We start from the raw sequence: 18,372 nt of genomic DNA, 5'->3' as shown, positions 1-18,372 counted from the left end.
AAAGATTCTGTTTGTGTTCATTCGTTTAATTAATTGAACACACTTCCTTGTTTATGTTCGTGTAATTATTAACGAACGCATGTAACAAACTTTCTGCCTTATGATTTACAAATGGTCCGTTAAACTTTTGATTCATTTACAACCTATTCTAATAATTTGGTATTTCAACATTCCTTAAGTATATCACCTAAACAAAACCAAACCAATAGGCGATGAACCTATAAGTTCAAACCATATCCACTACAAATTTTCTAATCAAAATTTTAATTTATTTTTACACCTTGTGGTTATAGCTCTTCCAATGAAGCACGGCAACACCAAGACTCCAAACGAGTAAATGCGGTTTCTAGATGCTTCTAGGCTATGTTTAGACAATTTCATTTGACTAAACCCCAAAACTTCTAATGTCAACATGACACATTTCATATTTGGATTTCAAACACTAAACTAATTGTTAAATGAAATTCGGTGTAGATTGATGAGTTTTCGTCGTAAATGGTGAGAGATGGCAGACTCGTTTTTATTTATGTTTTAATGTAGCTTTACACATAATATTGACGTGGCAACACTAACATAATTAGAAGTTGAAGGTTAAAAATTTATTTCATTAATTTTTTACTCACAAATAACTTATATAGAGAGAGAAAGTGTATTGTATAATATCCCTTAACGTACGATGCGTACGTGATTAGTGTCCGACTTTGTAAGTCCGAGTTTATCACCATGCGATTTGGAGATATAACATGCGAACAGCCATTTTGAGAGTCCAAGTTTGTGAGTCCCATGCGATTTATGAAAATGTCTGAGTTTATAAACCAATTTCGCATGCGATTTTATGAAAACTGTCCCATGCGATTTATGAAAATGTCCGAGTTTATTTCCATTTTGATTGTATAACATGCGAACAACCATTTTGAGAGTCCCTTAACACGTGATTAATGTCCAATATGCGATTTTGGATATAACATGCGAACAACCATTTTTGTGAGTCCGAGTTTGTGAGTCCCATGCGACTTTATGAATATGTTTGAGTTTGTGAAGTCCGGGTTTGATAGACAAAAGATGTAACCGATGGGGCCACCGCGTACAACTTGTAGGATAAGTGGTATTGTACAAAAACCGTCCTATATGTATATATATATATATATATATATATATATATATATATATATATAGAGAGAGAGAGAGAGAGAGAGAGAGAGAGATGGGTTAAAATGAGAACCATCTTAAGTTGTGAGAATCGTGAGAACTAAGCCATCCAAAAGGTTTTTCCGAATTTTTTTCTCAAAAGTCGTAAAAAAATCACTTGTTTCAGAAAAAAATTAAAAAAAAATGTTGCACACCCACATTTACATGAGGCGTAAAAAAATATTTATATTCATACAGAATTTACACTTGCGCGTAAAAAAAACGTGCATTAGTTAAAACTACCGACTCGACAATTATTTTTTACTTTTTTTACAAACGTGTATATAATATTTGCATCTACGTTTGTGCAAACAAATTTTGGCCCAACTCGTGTATATAATGTTTTGGGTTGTTTTGGCAAGAAAAACACCAAACATAACAATTTAAGACACAATGTAATGAATTCTAGGCTTAAAATATAAAACACTATGCCAAGAACGTTACGTAGTGTGTGTTAAGTGTTAAGCAATATGTTTTAAATTTCACGCCCATAATATATTGTATTGTGTTTTAAATTGTTATGTTTAGTATTTTCTTGCCAAAACAACCCAAAATATCATGCCTAAGTCCAAAGCATGATGCCTACATGTCAATTTCTAGGCCTTGTCACACTTTTCACGAAAAAGGTCCTTTTTACAGGAACCTAACCCTATATCTCTCTCTCTCTCTCTCTCTCTCTCTCTCTATATATATATATATATATATATATATATATATATATATATATATATATATATATATATTTAGGGGACCGCTAAAATGAGAACCACCTCCAGTTGTAAGAACTGAGAGAACCACTTTCTAGCCTTTAGATCAAGGAGATGGATGGATGAGATTTAAAGTAACTAAAATTAATATTAAATAGATTTTGTCTTATTATGTCTTTAATATTTTAATCCAAAAGGGTAGTATAGTAAAATTACACTATTTTGTCTTTATATATATATTATATTTAATTGTCTTTTTGTCTTATTCATTAATTATTTTATATTAAAAAAACAGAATTTTATGTTAAACAATATTTCAAAATTCAGATTTGTATAACAATTTTTTATTAAAATCATTTTTTTAATTCAGATTTTGTGATAATTTTTTATTAAAAGAATATTTTTATTAAAATCTCTTTTTAAATTAACATTTTTTTAACAAACCGATTTTTTTTGCGCGCCGGTTTTTGGCGTCCCGTTTTACCGTGACGTTTTTTACGTCCCGTTTTTTACGCGAATTTTATTTGTGCGCCGTTTTTTTGCGCGCCGTTTTTTATGCTCCGTCTCCGCCCAAATTTTTTTCACCCCGTTTCGCCCCAATTTTTTTTACGCCCCATTTAGCCCCGTTTTTTTGCGCGCCGTTTTTACGCGCCGTTTTTTAACGCGCCGTTTTTTTAAAGGCGCCGTTTTTCTCAATCGGCGTTTTTTTTAACGCGCCGTTTTTTTCAACGTTTTTTAACGCGACGTTTTTTTCAAAGCGTCGTTTTTACACCCGGCTTTTTTCACGCCTCGTTTTTTGACGCACCGTTTTTACGCTCGGCTTTTTCACGCGTCGTTTTTTCAACGCGTCGTTTTTTCAACGCGCCGTTTTTTTACGTTAACGTTATTTACGTTTTACGTGCCGGCTTTTTACGTTAACGTTTTTTTACGTTTTACGCGCCGGTTTTTTACGTTAACGTTTTTTTACGTTTTACACGCCGGTTTTCTACGTTAACGTTTTTTACGTTTTTACGTTTTACGCGCTGGGTTTTAAATGACATTTACGTAAAACTTTTTACGTTTTACTAAAAAAACTTTATGTTTTACGTTTTACCTAAAACTTTTTACGTCTTACGAAAATCTTTTTACGTTTTACGAAAAAAAAATTACGTTTTACGTAAAACTTTTTACGTTTTACGTTTTACGTAAAACTTTTTACGTTTTACGTTTACGTAAAACTTTTTTACGTTTTACGTAAAACTTTTTACGTTTTACTAAAAAAACTTTATGTTTTACGTTTTACGAAAAAAATTACGTTTTACGAAAAACTTTTTACGTTTTACGTTTTACGTAAAACTTTTTACGGTTTACGGTTTACGTAAAACTTTTTACGTCTTACGAAAAAAAAATTTACATTTTACGTAAAACTTTTTAAGTTTTACGTTTTACGTAAAACTTACGAAAAAATTTACGTAACACTTTTTACGCTTCACGTTTTTACGTTTTACGATAAAAAGTTTACGGTTTACGTTAACAAGTTTACGGTTTAACTTTTTTTTTACAAAACTGTTTTTACGCAAAACCGAACGCACCCAGGAAATCGCACACTCGGTGAAGCGTCTCAGATATATTGTTATCATCATCGACGCCTAAAATAAAAATTAAAAAAAACCCAACAAACAAAAATCAAAAGAACGAGAGGATTCTTGAAAAAAAAAACGAAGTTTTGGCTCAGATTTTCCGATAATCAGAGGCTGCAAGTGGGGTTGCAGGTTCAAAACCCTACCCTCCGCCATCCTTGCCGCGCCATCGTCAGTTTTTTTTTTGCATCATCACAGCCGATTCAATAAGGCACCATTATTCAACCGATTTAAAACATTCAAAACGAACCAGAACATCATTCAAACATATTCAAACCCAGATTTAAAACATATTCAAACCCAGATTCAAACATATTCAAAAGGGACCAGAACATCATTCAAACCCAAATTGAAACATATTCAAACCCAGAACATCAGTCAAACCCAGAACATATTCAAAAGGAACCAGAACATATTCAAACATATTCAAACTCGGAACATATTCAAACCCAGAACATATTCAAACCCAGAACATATCCAACCCCCCCCCCCCCATCAACACCGCCGTCGGCCATCAAAAACACCACCGTCACCATCAACACCCCTCCCCCCAACTGTCAACCACCACCTCCTGCAACCACAAGTCTAATCGGATAATCATTCAAACAGATCTGAAAAAGAAGAAGGTGAAGAAAAGAAACAAAATAAAATGGACTCACCCGAGTTGGATGCTGCTGAAACCACCGGAGCCGTACCTCCGGAGCTCGTCTCTGGAAAATAAGTTACCGGAAACACAGATAACATCATCCCAGAATAATCAGTTACCGGAAAAGAGGGAGGAGGTGGTTGTAGGGTGAGGTTGTCGGTAAACGAGGAGAAGGAGGGTGGTGGTGTGTGACGGAGAAGTCGCCGGTGAACGGAAAGGAGGGAGCTCGGTGGGTTTTTGGTGGGTTTGTTGGAGGTTCTGGTCGCCGGTGTACCGGCTAACATCCGGCTCCGGTCGCCGGTGAGATCAAATTATGAGAGAGAGATGGTGGTGAAGCTTCTTTTACACAGATGGAAGGGATGGAGTTTTACACAGATGGAAAGGAGAGATAATAATGTTGAAGAGAGAGAATATGGAGAGATTATAAATATCTGGTATCATTAATGGAAGAGAGAGAGGGGGATTTGATGTTTTGGCTAAATGACTAATATAACCTTTCTGTTGGCACATTCTGATTGGTTGAAAGTGGTTCTCACGGTTCTTACAACTAGGAGTGGTTCTTATTTTAGCGGCTCCCTATATATTTATATATATATATATATATATATATATATATATATATATATATATATACACACACAGTGTGAGATTCAATGGGAACACTAAAAAAGTGGGGAATCAGGAAACACTCATAAAAATTTATCTTAATATGTTAAAAATCAATTTTTTAAAAATTTTTTTGACGCTTTTCCATATAAATACTTGTAGAAGCATTTTTACTAAAAAGAAATTAAAAACTAAAAATATAAAAAACAATTAAAAAAGTATTAACTTTTTCTTTTACAAAAATGATTTTTTTATTGGAATAGTTTTTACCCACTTTTATAAGGAAAAACGCTGAAAAAAATTTTAAAAATTGATTTTTAACATGTTAAGTTAATTTTATAAGATATATTTTTTAACTAATTTTTAAACTTTTTTTTATATTTTTTAGTTTTTGATCTTTTTATTAAAAATGTTTCTACATGAATTTATAACTAAAAGCGTCGAAATTTTTTTAGAAAAAATTAAATTTTAACATGTTAAGTTGAATTTTTAAGAGTGTTTCGCGGTTCCCCACTTTTTAATGTTCCCCAATGAACCCTCACACACACACACACATACACACACACACACACACATATATATATATATAGGGAGAAGATCATGCGAGAACCACCTCTTATTGCGAGAACCGCGAGAATCAATGTGAACACAACCAAATATGCCTAAAAATAGCTAAAAATCACACAAATTTTTTTTAATATTTTTTATATAAAAATCGCTACTTTTCGAAGAAAAAAAAAATTAAAAAAAATTTTTTTTTTTAAATTTTTTTTTTTGGCCACTAAAGTAGCGATTTGAGCATAAAAAATATTAAAAAAAAAATTTAGATTTTTTTTTTTGATTTTTTTAGATTTTTTTTAGATTTTTTAGGTTTTTTTGGGGTTTAGTTTTTAGCATTTTAGCTTGAGGGGGGCGGGGGGGGGGGGGGGGTTTAGATTTTTTTTTTTTTTGGGGGGGGGGGGTTAGGTTTTTTTAGCTATTTTAGGTTGTGTTCACATTGGTTCTCGCGGTTCTCGCAATAGATGGAGTTCTCGCATGAGCTCCTCCCTATATATATATATATATATATATATATATATATATATATATATATATATATATATATAGGGTTGGGCTATATAGAAAACCCTATATATATAAAAAACCCTTGAAAACCCAAGCTCCCGACATTTTTTTTTTTGAAAAAAATAACACATGTAATATACATGTTTTTAAGACTTTTGGGCCAAAAAAATCAAAAAAGCGCCGAAGGGATAATTTAAAAAAAAAAGTTTCAGCAAATTTCGGCAAATTTATGTCTTTTTTGCCTAACACATGTTAGGCACTGAAATTTGTTTATTTTTTAAAAAAAAAATCCCTTCGGCGCTTTTTTGTTTTTTTGGCCCAAAACACTCTAAAACATGTATATTACATGTGTAATTTTTTTCAAAAAAAAAATGTCGGGAGGTTGGGTAAAAATGGGTTCCCATTTGGGTTTCCAGAGTTTTCTAAGAATTTTAGGGTTTTTTGTCTAGCATTACCCTATATATATATATATATATATATATATATATATATATATATATATATATATATATATATATATATATAGGGGATCGCTAAAATGAAAATCACCTCTAGTTGTAAGAACCATGAGAACCCTTTCTAGCCTTTAGATCAACAAGATAGATGAGATTAAAAGTAACAAAAAATAATATTAAATGGTTTTTGTCTTATTATGTCTTTAATATTATAATTCAAAAGGGTAATTTGGTAAAATAACTCTATTTTGTCTTTTTGTCTTTTTGTCTTTATTGTTTTTTATTAGTTTTTTTGTATTATTATATTACTTTTTATTTTTTAAACATAACTTTTTTATTAAAAACATTTTAAAATTCAGATTTTTTTTAAAAGTTTTTTTATACTTTTTACAATTCAAGTTTTACGTTAAACTTTTTAAGTTTTACGTTTTTTTGACGCGCCGTTTTTACGCCGGGTTTTTTCAAGCGTCGTTATTTTTTACGCGCCAATTTTTTAACGCCGTTGTTTACGCGCCGTTTTTTAACGCCGTTTTTTCAACGCCCCGTTTTTATGCGCCAACTTTTTAACGCCGTTTTTTACGCGCCAATTTTTTAACGCCGTTTTTTACGCGCCGTTTTTTAACGCCGATTTTTACGCGCCAATTTTTTAACGCCGTTTTTTACGCGCCGTTTATTAGCGCCGTTTTTTCAACGCGCCGTTTTTACGTTAACGTAATTTACGTTTTTAACGCCGTTTTTACACGTTTTTTACGTAACAGTTTTTACGTTTTATGTAAACTTTTTGCGTTTTTACGTTTTACGTAAAACTTTTTTACGTTTTACGACCGCCAAAAAACTTTTTACGTGTTGCGTAAACCTTTTAACGTTTTACGTAAAACTTTTTACATTTTACGTCTAACGTTTTTACGTTTTTACATTAAAAAGTTTACATATTAAGTTTAACATTTTTACGTTAACGTTTTTTACGTTTTACGCGCCGGTTACTTAAAAAATTTTACGTTTTACGTTTTACCTAAAACTTTTTACGTTTTACGTAAAACTTTTTACGTTTTACGTAAAACTTTTTACGGAACTCGTAAACCACAAACTTGTGGTGTAAAAAACTACACGCACGACATTTTCTTTAAAAATTTTTTTTTTTTTACGAATGTGTTTATAATACATGCATGCCTCGCCCCGGATCAAGTAGTTCTCGCGGTTCTTACAACTCGAGGTGGTTCTCATTCTAGCGGCCCCCTATATATATATAGGGAGGGGCTCATGCGAGAACCACCTTTATTGTGAGAACCGCGAGAACCAATGTGAACACAACCAAAAATAGCTAAAAAAACCTAATCCCCCCCCCCCCAAAAAAAACCTAAACCCCCCTCCCCCCCCAAAAAAAACCTAACCCCCCCCCCCCCCAAGCTAAATGCTAAAAACTAAAACCCTCAAAAAACCTAAAAAAAACCCTAACCCGCCCCCCCCCCCAAAAAAAAAAAAAAAAAAAAAAAACCTAAACCCCCCTCCCCCACCCCCAAAAACCTAAACCCCCCCCCCAAAGCTAAAATGCTAAAAACTAAACCCCCAAAAAACCTAAAAAAACTAAAAAAAAAAATCTAAATTTTTTTTTTAATATTTTTTATGCTCAAATCGATACTTTTAGTGGTCAAAATTTTTTTTTTTTTAAAAAAAAAATTTTTTTTCAAATTTTTTTTTATTTTTCTTTTGGCTTCGAAAAGTAGCGATTTTTATATAAAAAATATTAAAAAAAAAATTTGTGTGATTTTTAGCTATTTTTAGGCATTTTTGGTTGTGTTCACATTGGTTCTCGTGGTTCTCGCAATAAGAGGTGGTTCTCGCATGATCTTCTCCCTATATATATATATATATATATAGGGCAAGATAAATTGAAAAAACACTTGAGTTGAATAAACCCTAGAAACCCAATAATCACCATTGATCATACTTGATGGATGGCTAGGATTCACTTTTGCCCCATCAATTGCTTTTGTGTACTTAGTCTCAATTTTTAATGTATTTCATTTAATGAAGGGTAATATTGGAACAAAGAAAGTGCAGTAAAGTTATGTCACCCATTAATTTTCTAGAAACTCAATGTACTTTTCTTTCATTATTTTATGTTTTCTCTCCCTCTCTCTGATGATTTTTAGATTGTTTTTATTTCATTTTTTATGTTTCTGTCTTATATTTTTGAATTAAATGCTACGAATGATGTTGCATTGTGTTACATAATTTGCAGGTCCAATGTACTTTGTAAAACATGAAGGAAAATGAGCCAAAGGAAAGTTACACATTAAATATAAAAACTTTGAAATCAATCCAGGAGTACAAACAAACATTGTGGAAGTTACAACAACGAAAATGATAAATCAAGTAATGGTTTTCTTCTTTCTAATTTCATCTTCACGAGCTATAACCTTAACTTGTAGCCTGTTAATAGTTCTCAATAGTCCCGGAATAATCATAGCAAATCGGGGGCACATGGGTTGGTCGACCACCTTATAAACGGACATCCACTGAACTGTAAAAAAAAGACAAAAATGGAAGATTAATCAAAACATTAATACATGTTACACATGTATGACTTTTTAACTCTGAAACTGATTATCATTTTGTTAAATAAAAAAATGTAAACGTACATTATTTATGTGACACGGAAAAAAGTAACATGCATTTTTTTTGAACAAATTTTACACAAAAAATTGATAAATCAAGAAATTAAAAACATTCATCTTCTTGAACAAAAAAAAAACAAACAAACAAAATATCCTGAAAAAAGTTGCATGTAACAACACACTTTATTTTTACAATAATAAAAAAAAGTGTAACAATTCACATTATTTTATGTAAACGTATATTATTTATGTGACATGGAAAAATGTATCATGCATTTTTTCTTGAACAAATTTTACACAAAAAATTGATAAATCAAGAAATTAAAAACATTCATCTTCTAGAAAAAAAAAAGAAAAACAACATATCCAGAAAAAAGTTGCATGTAACAACACACTTTATTTTTACAATAATCTAAAAAAGTGTAACAATGCACTTTATTTTATGTAAACGTATATTATTTTTGTGACACGGAAAAATGTAACATGCATTTTTTCTTTAACAAATTTTACACAAAAAATTGATAAATCAAGAAATTAAAAACATTCATTTTCTTGAACAAAAAACAAAAAAAAAAAAAACAACATATCTAGAAAAAGTTGCATGTAACAACACACTTTATTTTTACAATAATCTAAAAAAGTGTAACAATGCACTTTATTTTATGTAAACGTACATTATTTATGTGACACAGAAAAAATGTTACATGCATTTTTTCTTGAACAATTTTTACACAAAAAATTGATAAATCAAGAAATTAAAAACATTCATCTTCTTGAACAGAAAACAAAAAAAAACAACAACATATCCAGAAAAAAGTTGCAGATCTACAAAATACAAAAAAAAATGAAGAACTACAAAACGCAAAAAAATTGCAAATCTGAAAAAAAAAAACCGAAAAACAAACATACTTATGGACCTGGAGGATCTTCTAGATCTGGAACATCATCTTTAAACATCGAACATCTTTTGGGTCATCTTCAACATCGAACCGCCATCACATCATCTTCAACATCGATCATCTCCAACCGGATCTGGAGGAGGATCTTCTAGATTTGGAATATCATGTTCAAACATCGAACATCTGGATGATGATCTTCTAGACCTGGAGCATCTGGATGATGATCTTTTGAACTGGATCATCTTTTGGATTCAGATCACTTTTAGATCTGGATGAAGATCTTTAAGAACTGGAAATGAATTAGAAGATAAAGATATAAAGAGAGAGAGAGAGAGAGAGAGAGAGAGAGAGAGAGAGAGAGAGAGAAAGAGAGGGAAAAGTCATAAATAACACATTTTTACACATTTCATACCTTAAATGTCTGATTCAACTAAAGACACTTACAAAAAATATGTAATTTTAGATAAAAAAAAACATAAAGAGAATTTAAAAAAAGTAACAAGATCCATATCTGATTCATCGTCATCTTCGTATCTTATTCATCATCATCATCATCATCATCATCATCTTCAGATTCATATTCATATTCATGTGCGTTTTTCTTCAAGATGCTGAATCTGGATCTTGTGAAGAGAGAGAGAGAGAGAAAGACATCGTGGAACTGGATCTTCAACTCTGATTCTTTGTTGTAGAAATTGTTTTTCAAAAAAATGTGGAAGGTGTGTTGAAGAAGAGAGATCTGGTTAATAGAGAAAGAAAGAATGGTGTATTGAAGAAGAAAGATATTCAAATAAAAGCTTGGATCATATGTTTAAAGAAATAAGGACAAAATACATTAAATGGATATGGATAGATGCAAAAGAGACTTTTGCAGTAACCACCTTATCACTCTTAAATTGTCCACTGTGAATTTCCAATACTACCCTTACTTCACACCTTTTTTAACTGATCATTGAATTGATGTGGCGTTCTCCTATCCACACAAGTGAGTTTCCTAGGTTTCTTCAACTGGGGTGGGTTTCTTCATTATAATTAGCCTCTATATATATATATATATATAGGAGATGGTTCAAATGAAAACCACTTTTATTACGAAAACTCGAAAACTAACTTAAAAAGCCTAAAGAACACACAATTTTTTTTTTCAATTTTTTTATAAAAATCGCTAGTTATTTTAGATATAAAAAAAACTTTTTTTCAAAAAAAAAAAATTTGTAGTGCACATGTGTAATAATTACATGTGTAGTACACATACACATGTGTCATATTACATATGTGCACTACAATTTTTTTTTTTTGAAAAAAAAAGTTTTTTTTATATAATTCAAATAGCGAAAATTGGTATGCAAAAAAAAAAAAAAAAATTGGTATGTTATTTTTGGCTTTTTTTAGTTAGTTTTTGAGTTTTCGCGATAACTAGTGGTTTTCATTTGAACCTTCCCCTATATATATATATATATATATATGGGATGGATCATGAAAAAACTAATTTTGATAAAACCAAAAAAAACTAACTAAAAACGCTGAAAAAACATACCATTTTTTTTATAAATTTTCGCTACTTTTTATATACAAAAATAAATTTAAAAAAAATTGTACTACACATGTGCAATAATATGGAAAAGCCTAAACCACCTAACCCACCTCCCACCGAAACCCCAAAAACCTAAACCCCACCCCCACCCCCAAAAGCTTACTCCCCCCCCCCCCAACCCTCTCCCATAAAAAAAACCTAAAATTAAACCTAAACATAAACCCGAAAAAAACCTAAAATTAAACCTAAACATAAACCCGAAAAAAACCTAAATCCCCTTCACCCCCCCCCCCCCAAAACCTAAACCCCCTCCCCCCACACCAAAAACCTAATCCTAATCCTAAAGCTCCAAAAAATCTAACCCTAAAAGCTAAACTAAACTCAAAAGCTAACTTTAAGCATATAATGCATATGTGCAGTACACATATAATGCACATGTGCAATACAATTTTTTTTAGGTTTTTTATAATTAAAAAGTAGCGAAAAATTGTTAAAAAATTGTAAAAAAATGGCATGTTTTATAGGATTTTTTTAGTTTTCTCATGATCCCCCCTCTCTCTATATATATGCAAACTCATTTTTTAGTTATATTTTAGTCTAGCTTTACACATAGTATTGACGTCGCGACACTAACATAATTAGAAGTTGAAGTTAAAAAATTTATTCCATTAATCTTTTATTCACAAATAAATTATATATATATATATATATATATATATAGGGGAAGGCTATAGAGAAAACCCACTTGTGTTATGTAAACTCAAGAAACCTTTGTAAAAAACCCATGTAAACTGAAGAAACCTTTCTAAAAAAATAGGAAATGTAATATACATATATTTGAACATTTTTAAAAAAGAAACACAAAAAAACACCAAGTAGTTTTTTGTAAAAATGTTACAATTTCAGGTTACATAATATATATGTCCAAAAAAATGTAACGTACAAATTTTCAACATTTTTTTTTTAAAAAAAAACTAAGCGTTTTTTCATTTTTTTCATAAATAGGTCCGCGTACATTTATATTACGTTCCCTATTTTTTTTAGAAACAAATAAAAATGTTACATAGGGTTTATTTGGGTTTTCTCAACTCATATGGGTTTTCGATTTATCTTTCCCCTATGTATATATATATATATATATATGGGCCAGTTAACGTACAAAATGGCTTATCGTACATTGCGTATGCGATAACCCCAACCGGTAGATCTTCATACCTCATGCGATTTCATCCCCCATGCAATTTCATACCCCATGTGATTTCACCCTATAAAACACAACATGCGATTTCATCCCCCATGCGATTTTGGGGTTTTATCGTTTGCGAATACATGTGAAGTAATGTTTGGGTTCTTATAATATGCGATTTCTCATGAGATATTCAATAAAAAAAATGAGAACATGCGATTTTATCATTCAACTGATGCAAAATTCACATCTAATGCATCATCATTACATGTGATTTGTGTGTCTCAAAAACATGCGAAATTAATGTGAAAGTAATGTTCGGGTTCTTATAATATGCGATTTCTCATGAGATATTCAATAAAAAATGAGAATAACATGAGGTTTTATCACTCAAATCATGCGAAATTCACATCTAATGCATTATCAATACATGTGATTTGTCTGTCTCAAAACATGAGAAATTAATACCATGTGATTCCATAACAATTGGCCTCACATATAATTAAAAACCATCACAACCATTACAATCAAATAGTATCACTTTCAAAATATGCATAAATTTTAAAATTATACATTTGCGGTTGTCATTTTTGTGCGATTAGAGTTTTAATCGATTGTTGTTTTCTATGGATCCACAGAGCAGCACCAGACGAAACCCAGATGTTGATTTTGAATATGTTGAATTCGCCAGTGATCATGGCGAGTTCACTGGTGAGGAGAGAGTTACGATTGAATGAATTGTCTGTTTTGCCCTTAGCTATGAAAACTAAATCGGGGACACGTGTTTTGATCATGTAGTCGCGTACGTAATGTAGGATAAGAGGAATTGTATTCTACACTTCCTCTCTCTCTCTCTCTCTCTATATATATATATATATATATATATATATAGGGGGTTTGGATGTGTGAGAAGTAATAGGCTAATTAAAAAACTTAAGAAGTATTCTGGATCACACATTTTTTCAAGGAAAAATGCAAAAAAAAAAAAAATGCAATTTTTTTTGAAGAAATCGGAGATTTTTCTATTAGTTTTTTAGGGATTTATATCCTTGTGTAAATTGTCAATCTTTTAACTATACATATGTTTATATTGTTAATATTTTAACTATACGCATATGTATATACGTGTTCAAAATTGAAAAATAAGTATTGTACATCTATGATTGAGGTGAATGATTTAGTTTTAGCTTAATTTAGCATTAGTATTTAGGGTTTAGCATTAGGGGTTAGTTTTAGTGTTTAACATTAGTATTTAGGGTTTAACTTTAGGGTTTTAGTGTTTAGCATTAATATTTAGGGTTTAACTTTATAGTTTAGCTTTAGGGTTTAGGATTAAGGTTTAGCTTTAGGGTTTAGTTTTTAGGTTTTAGCATAGGGCTTAGAGATTTTGGTTATTGTTCAACGAGTCGGTCCCAATGCCGTTGAAATGAGCTAAATCAGCATTTGTTTGACCCAGTTTTCTACATTTCTTAGGTTAAGTATATATACTTTTCATAATATACACATATGTTCAGAATTCAAAATTGATAATATACATATATGTATATACGCAAAAAAACTATTAAAAACGTACGATTAGAAGTAATTTTTTTGCTTGAAGAAATTTTTGGTCCAAAATGTTTTTTAAGTTTTTCAAATAGGATGTTCTTCTCTTAGGACCCTACCCTATATATATAGGAGAAGGATCCGTTAGGAACCATCCTTTATTGCGAGAACCGCGAGAACCAGTGTGAACACAAACGGTAATACCTAAAAAAAAATCTAAAAAACACCCAATTTTTTTTTACTATTTTTTTTTTTGGAAAAATCGCTATATTTCGTTGATAACAAAAAAAAAAAAAAAAATTCAAGTAACAGTTATCCATGCACATGTGCATATGTATCATTTCTTTGACAAATTCCGTTACCTCCTACCATCCATAATACAATACCATTACCTCCTACCATCCATAATACAATACTATTACCAATATTTTCACTTTATTACATGTATATAAACACCATTTATACCATCCAATCAACATATTACATCATAAATTGACAACTATAACCAAACCATCAACCACTAGATATAACTAACCAAAAAATATGATATGGGCCTACTTCTCCATTCAAAATCACAAACTTTTTGTACCAAAACACGTTATCTCATGGTTATACCTAATGATGCACATGTGCATTTTGAATATTGGTAATGTAAAAAGTAGTGTATTATGGATGGTATTGTAAATTAAAGTGCAATTGTCTATTACTGATAACGTATTACGGAATTTGTCGAAGTAATGATACATATGCACATGTGCATGGATAACTGCTACTCGAAAAAAAAGGTTTTTTTTTTCGTAACGAAATATAGCGATTTTTTTTTAAATATTAAAAAATAAAATTTTGAGTGCTTTTTTGATTTTTTTTAGATTTTATTTTGTGTTCATATTGTTTCTCGCGGTTCTCGCAATAAGGGTGGTTCTCAAATTAACCTTACCCTATATATATATATATATATATATATATATATATATATATATATATATATATATATATATAGTTATATTTCTTAAAACACACCATAAAATTTAGAAATTTATTACTTTAGTTTAGTTTTAGCATAGTATAGTATTGCTACATTTTTATGTTTTAAAAGAATTACGTTCTTTTTAAAATTTTGTTGCCCTGTTAATTATAATGATTTCGTTCAAACTTGTTACAGTTGTGCATCTAACATATTATAATAAAATGTTCAACCTACATATGTTCCTGATTTGAGTATATAAATGGACACATACTGTTGCGCTTACAACTTACGAATATACACATGCTGGCGTTTTCATATGATTTATGGCCTCCTTTGATTATTTCTTAGTTTGGGAAGTCTTTGAAATCATTTGTATAATATAGTTCATTTTCTTTAATAGACAACAATAATTATATGTTGGCAGAAAGAACCGCATGGATTAGATTGCTAATTTCATACATTAGAATAATGCTACCAAAGTCTTAAGATGGTTAACGTTTTTTGAATATGGGCAAATGGCACAAAAGTCCATTGTGGTTTATAATGATTGTTGAAATGGCCTTTAAAGAATATATTTTGTTGATTAAGTCATTAAAGAAACTTTTACTTGTTTACACTAATGTAAATGATGTAAATCGTGATGATTAAGGGTTATAAACTACTATAATCTATCTATCCATCCTAATAAAGGACTTACCTAGGGTGCCACATGGTATTTATCTAGGGTCCAATTCATACATGGCATTTTTTAAAATATACACATGCCACATGACATTTTTTCACATAGACAATTGATCAAACAATCTATAACACACGACCCGTTTTATTATTAATTGGGTCAAATGCCCGGTAATATAAAAGGCACGTTATAACCCGAATTCTTCATTTGAACATCGAATTAGGGTTTCTAGCTCTCGCTTTCTTCTCCGCCGATGGTGAAGATCTTCAAAATAATCTTCAATTCAAGGTTAGATCATCGATACTATCAATTAATCATGTTTAATCTGTTATTCGAAAACCATTTATGTTTGATTTTGATTTTTTTTATTTGATTTTGTTAGTATGTAGGGTTCTTTAGGGTTTCCGTCACTCGATTTCTTCTACGCCGACGGTGAAAATATTCAAATTAATCTTCAAATCAAGGTTAGATCATCGATACCTATCAATTAATCATGTTTAATCTGTTATTCGAAAACCATTTACATGGTCATGAAACTATTGATTGTTTTCAGTTAAAGAAGTAGCTTAAGCGCGCAGTAAAATCCGAAAAGTTCGCTCATTTGGTAAAAGACATCACTGACGGTCCGCAACCAATGGATACCGAAACAACAAGTCAACCTGCAGAGAAAACAAAAATGTTACACATATACATTGAAGATCGCACGGTAATAGAAAACACTATGAGAAAAAACAATGAGGCATGGTGTGAACAACAGGTTGTTTTTCCTGTAGTACGAGGAGGGCCATCACATGTCAGGTTGTTTTTCCTAGGACACTACATTCGAAATGTGTTTTCCTAGAAGGAGGAAATAATTTGGATGTCATGTATGAGCATTTCCGACAATTGGACTAGGAAGACCATAGAGGCTAGAGTATTACGATACACCTATAGCGGGATTCTCGATTGAGATCATGCAACCGTTGGGTCAAATCACTTTTCCAGTCACTCCTAACGATGGAAAATGTTCACGCACTGAAGTGGTCATTATAACATCATATTAGGACAAGAATCCCTGGCCCTGTTTAACGTTGTTGCATCAACCATTCATGGTTCCATTGGTTTTCGAACAATGCCCAACAGTCATATGGTCCAACAAACAACGCGCGATAGTTAAGGACTTCCACCCAATGAAACAACCCAAACCCTCTGATGCTAAAGAAGAATAGCGGGTACTCAACCCTCGTTTTCCAGAAAAATAATCACTCTTGGTATCTCTCTGTCTGAAAATGTGCGTGATCACCTAAAGTAGTTGTTGCGCACTAATATGGGTGTCTTTACCTGGAAATCCTCGGATATACAAGGAGTCCCACGTGCTTTAGCCGGTAGAGCATCGGTTGAATGTGTCAAAATCAGCATTGCTTGTGCGCATAAAAGGCTAAGCATGTGCCCGAAACGAAAAAGGGCAACGTGTGAGCAAGTTGAGGAACTGTTAGAGGCCAACATAATTAGAGAAGTAAGATACCAAACGTGGGTCTCTAATCCAGTAATGGATAGGAAGAAAAACAGATCATTTCATACGCGTTTGGATTTTAAGGACCTCAATCGCGCATATCCTAAGGATGCATATACACTTCCTGAAATAAATTTCAAAGTTGATTCATTAGCACCATTCAAGTTCAAATGCTTTCTGGATGCTTACAAGGGATACCACCAAGTGTAGATGGCAGTTGAAGATGAAGATAAAACGACTTTCAGAACTAATACAAAAGTTTACTGTTACACTGAGATGCCTTTCGGCTTAAGAAACGCAGCAGTTTTGTAGTTTCGTAAATCAAATTTCTTTAAGAGAGTTTTTACATATTTAGTTTGATGTATAAAGGTTCCTCTCTCAAGTTTCTTAACTTGCAAGCCTATAAAACATTGTAACTCACCTATGGCACTCATTTTAAATTTCGATGTCATTAGATTTTGAAAAGCTTCAAACAGTTGTGATTTTATTGATGCATATATGATGTCATCAACATAGATTTGAGCAACTGTCAAATCTTTTCGTTCCCATTTTAATAATAGTGTTTTATCAATTGCCCCCCTTTTAAAGTTGTTATGAGTAAAAAGGATGAAAGAGTTTCATACCATGCTCTTGGAGCTTGCTTGAGTCCATACAAAGCTTTATCAAGTTTGTAGACATGATTAGGGTAATGAGAATCTTCAAAACTAGAGGGTTAACACACATAGACCTCTTCTGTAACGCCCTACGTTTTGAAACTTTTACTTTTGGCAAGTCTCGTCATACTTCCTATCTTGTGATGCCTAATGAAATTATTTGAATCTTAATTATGTGTGAAGCTATGTGAAACTTTTACTCTATGTGATGTCTTTGTGATGCTTTATACATGAACGACATGGATCTTGACTCTTGTGATGCTAGAAACTTGACACTTGATACTTATTGAACGAGAAACTTTGATACTTTGTTGAACGAGAAACTTGATACTTATTGAACGGGAAACTAGCTTAAACGCAGACTTGAAACACATAAACTTTTGTTTTAATTATATAATAATACCATGTAATGACTAGACACAATAATACGCAACGCAACACTTAACCTAGCTCGCAGAACGAACCAAAGTCGGAAAACTAGCAACCGGGTCTCGGCTGTTCGAATGGACATCC

The sequence above is a fragment of the Helianthus annuus genome, chromosome 2, assembly GCF_002127325.2.
Source record: "Helianthus annuus cultivar XRQ/B chromosome 2, HanXRQr2.0-SUNRISE, whole genome shotgun sequence".
NCBI classification, from domain to species: Eukaryota; Viridiplantae; Streptophyta; class Magnoliopsida; order Asterales; family Asteraceae; genus Helianthus; species Helianthus annuus.
Note: the sequence above shows the minus strand (reverse complement) of the source record.